This window comes from Dromiciops gliroides, chromosome 2, assembly GCF_019393635.1.
Source record: "Dromiciops gliroides isolate mDroGli1 chromosome 2, mDroGli1.pri, whole genome shotgun sequence".
NCBI lineage: Eukaryota > Metazoa > Chordata > Mammalia > Microbiotheria > Microbiotheriidae > Dromiciops > Dromiciops gliroides.
The window spans coordinates 670,715,368-670,719,899 of record NC_057862.1 but is presented as its reverse complement, the minus strand read 5'-3'; the positions used below and the strand labels follow the sequence as shown (position 1 = coordinate 670,719,899).

The 4,532-nt window shown below is 37.7% G+C and overlaps 1 pseudogene; it reads left to right on the top strand.

Moving 5' to 3' along the window:
* Positions 1-3,441: 3,441 nt before the first annotated feature.
* Positions 3,442-4,272, top strand: LOC122739598 (annotated as a pseudogene).
* Positions 4,273-4,532: the final 260 nt, after the last annotated feature.

The window sequence follows — 4,532 nt, the reverse complement described above, 5'->3', positions numbered from 1 at the left end:
AGAACTATTTGCAACGCAGGGGGCCATAGGCTGACTGTTGAACTGGAAAGTTTCCCAAAGAGCAAGAAACAGTCTTGAATTTAGGTCCTCTGTTGTATCCTCATGATTAGTTACATAAAAATCAATTGAGGAAAACCATTCTGATTACTCAACCTTAGCTCCACTTCAGTGATGCTGAAGACTGTGTGACTAGACATTATAAATTCTAACTCAACCAGCCATATCAGAAAGCAATTAGCCTCTTAATTTCTATAGATAATCTTCTTACAACCCCTAGAAAGTCATTTAACCACCAGAATCCAGAACAACTACAAACAACAGTTGCTTCATTAAAGTCAATGAAGGTCATTGAGCATTTGCAATATGCTGACCTCAAACTAGGAGAACTTTTGCATCCTATTACTTGAGCCAGAATGAAAGCAAAATTGGTAGGACTGATTTTTGGTAGCCTCTCTCTATATCCTCAACATTGCACTGTCCCCATACCCATTTCCAGAAACTATCATACCAGAAGTGACTTTACAATGACCTAGGACTTTTTCATTGCTACAGCGATATCAAACTCTCATGAGGGGATTGATCATTCAGAATATATGACCAAAGTTGTGCTACTGGTCTTCACTACCTCCTACCCATCCAGGGCCAGGCAGAAAAGGGGAAATGGAGTAGTCAGTAATGATTAGGAAGCTGCTGAGCAATTAATTCAATTCAAACAATATTTATTAAGTGGCTAATAATGTGTATTAAGTGGATGACAGATCACCTGGCTGTTCACTGATGATAGAAAGAAAAAAAAATAAAAGAAAGTACTGGTTTTAGTGGGTTAAAATTTCACTAGATGGTAGAGATGGATAATTTGTACACAAACAAGTAAGTAAAAGCTATAACAAGTTAGAGAATGTAATTTCAAAAAGGAGATCATAATAGTAACTTGGTACAAGTTAAGGTGAGTAAAGTCCTATAAGAGAGGCAAAGAGGTAATATTTCAGTTTTTTTTTTGTAGACAATCTATGCAAAATAAATGGAGGTGAGAGATAAAATGTATTTTATCAGCAAAAAGCTAATATTCACATTTGGCCACAATGGAAAACACATGTAAATACAGAAATATGAAATGAGATTGTAAAGGTAAATGGGAACCACACTGTGGAAGACTATAAATGATCTTATAGATATTTCATTTTTTTTTAATTTTAGGGGCAATTGGAAGCCCAAGAAACTTTTTTGTGTAAGATACTAACAGGGTTGTTTCTATGTTTTTTGGAATAAATATTAATGGGGGATCTGTATGAGGAGTATGCATTGAAATTTCTTTAAGAATATGGAAAACATTACAAGTGATATGTGATGAGAGTCTGAATTCCTATAGAGACTAAAAGAGTACATACAATAGAGTGGATGAAAGCTATATTGCAAAGGTAAAGTCACAGAGATTTAGTAAATGAGAAGCCATGGGTGGAAGACAGAAAAGTCAATGATTTGTGTAGAATGGAAAAACTGGGTGAACAGTACGGTAGTGGCCTTGAAAAATCAAGGAATTGCAGAAATGGAATGGGTTTGGAATTTTTTGCTCTTTCTCTGGGTTTGATATGAAATGTCAGAATTAACTTGAACATACTTGCTAGAAAACTATAGTGTTACTAGACTAATAGTGATTATGAGTAGCTTCTATATTTTTCATCAATAACACAAATGCTTGGATTGTCTGACATCATATAGAAACCATTAATGACTGCTACTGACAGGGAGAGCAGCTAGGTGATTCAGTGGGTAGAATGGTGGACCTGGAGTCAGGTAGACCCTGGGCAAATGACTTAATCCTGTTTGCTTCAGTTTCCTCATCTGTAAAATGAGCTGGAGAAAGAAGTGGCAAACCACTCCAACAACAACAAAATGACAAGATAAAAGAACTGAAAAAAAATTTTGTTGTTCTTATATTTAATTTTCTTATTCTTCAGGTAAGGAAAATGAAACACAAAGAGGGGGAATGACTTACCCAAAGTCATACAGTTAATGTGTGGTAGATATTGTATTAGTTATATGCTATCCCTTGAAAAATTATTCAGATTTGTTTTCTTGTTCTTTTTTAACTTATAATTAGTTGATGTATTACTCTTTATACTTAATGCACTTACATATGGATATTATGTTTGGATGTCTTAACTCGAAGAAGAAATTAGGAGTGGGAATGTCAGGGTTCAGGAAAAAAAATGGAAAATACTTTGATTGTGGTATATGGAGAGGGCAAATAGAAAAAAAAAAGCATTTGGAGTTGTTCAAGTCCTTTAATTCCACTTGTCTAAGGTAATAATTTTACAGATAAGAGAGAGGTGAAACAAGGTTACAAAGCTTGTCTAATGACATCCAGATACTTGTATTTGTGTAGATAAATAGATGATACCTAGATATATGGATGGATGGACAGATAGACAGACAGACAGATGATATACATGATGATGGTGATGGTGGTGGTAGTGATAAAACCTAAAATGGCCAGTTTGGTTTTTTTTGTATACCACAATTTGGTGTGTCTCAACTTTCATTAAATAGGTAGTCTCTTGTTTTGAGGAGGTATAGTACCAGGACTAATATACTTAAAATTTTCAGGGAGGAAAGAAAGGGGCTATTAAGCACATAAACATATTTGCTCCATAATCTGGAAACTCTGAGTGTTTTAGGATGAAGACTGTCTAGAAAAGAGACCTATGAATCTATGAGAAACTGTACTCTGATAAAAAAGTAATAGCTGATTAATCTCGTGTGTTGTGGAACAGAAAGGAAAAGAAGGAAACAAAAATATCAAATTCGAGGGTCTCCTTTCTTTCTCAACAAAATGGAAATTTTCTAACACCTCTGCTCCCGAATTCTGGTACTCTTGCTCCAAATGGTTGGCTAGGATCTGAAGACTCTTGTAAAGGACATTTTGGCAGTCTTGTTGCAAAGCTTAATGGTGCATGTGGGAAGGGGAAAAGTGATCTGTCTTCCATTTTCTGGAAAAAATAAAATCTTGTTTTTTCTCGGAGTTCCACAGAGTCATTAGAACATATAAAATTCACCCTGGTTGTAATAAAAGATTGACCTAGCTAAAACTGGACCTACTCTTGGTTTTAAGTAGACAGCAAGCTATGCAACTAAGTATTAGGAATAAGGTAATTTTCTCTGGACTCTAAGTCCTTGGGTACGTGTCACCACTTGCCTTTCTCTCATTTACCACATCCTTAGAATGAGATAAGATTATAGATCTTCAATGCTATTTCCAACCTTTATACCTGTCTCAGATGAACTACTACACAGAAAAAAAAAAATGTTTTTCAAAGCTCCAACATTATACTATCTTCTTGAAAAGTAACAACATTGGAGAGTGGAAGTGCTCAGCTGACTGACTGGGCAGGAGAGTGGTCAGTGGTGGAGGCTGTGATGATGGCTCCTCGGTGTGTCCTGATGGTGACGTTTGTGATGGTAGAGCTGAAGAAGGCATTCAAGGTGGACGTGGTCGTTCCTCTGACCAAGTTCATCCAGCAGACATACCGGCAGGCAGCAAGGAGGTGGCACAGTTCGACGAGGCCGCTGAGGAGCTGAGCCACCTGCGTTGGGCTGCCCTTGGTGGCCCACTCAACCAACACGACATGGCACTAGACATGCTGCTGTGGTATTATGATCATATTTGTTCCATTGAGCCAAAATTCCCATTTTCTGAAAAGCAGATCTGCTTGACGTTTACCTGGAAGGATGCTTTTGACAAAGGATCACTTTTTGGAGGATCTATAAAACTGGTTCTTGCAAGTTTGCACTATGAAAAAAACAAAACAAAACAACAAAACATGTGTCTTATTCAACTGTGCAGAATTAGTAAGCCAGATCACAGCAGACCAGAATCTGGATAAAGATGAAGGATTGAAAGTTGCTGCTAAGCATTATCAATTCACTAGTGGTGCCTTCTTACACAACAAGGAAACCGTTTTGTCTGCGTTAAATTGAGAGCCTACTGCTGACATAGCTCCTGACACCACAGAGACCTAGAGTGTCATCATGCTGGCCCAAGTCTAGGAATTATTCTTTCTCAAAACCACAAGAGATAAAATGAAGGATGCCATCATAGCCAAATTGGTCAAGCAGTTTGCCAATTATTATGGGGTGTCCTTGTACTGGGTGTCAGTACAAGGACACCCTTCCCAAGGAGGTTTCCTCTGTCCTAGCTGCAAAGCACTGAGTGATGCAGGCCCATGTGGAGTACCAGCAGGTAGTGCTGGCCAAGCAGCAGAAAAGATTTGAGGAGGGGATCGCCAAGCTGCAACATACTACAGAGTTGGTTAGGACAGTGGCATCTCTCTATGATGAGTCTATCAGGGTGAAGAATTTTTCTGACAAAATCAGCCATGCCCTTACAGCAGCCAAGAAGTACAAAATGGAACTCATATCTTCCCCCAATGTAAAAACAAACTCTTCTTCCAAACTTCTTTCTTTGTATCACTATATTTCAAGTCAACCAAGTTCATTACAAAGGAGTCATTCTTGTCATTGTCCTCTCTTTA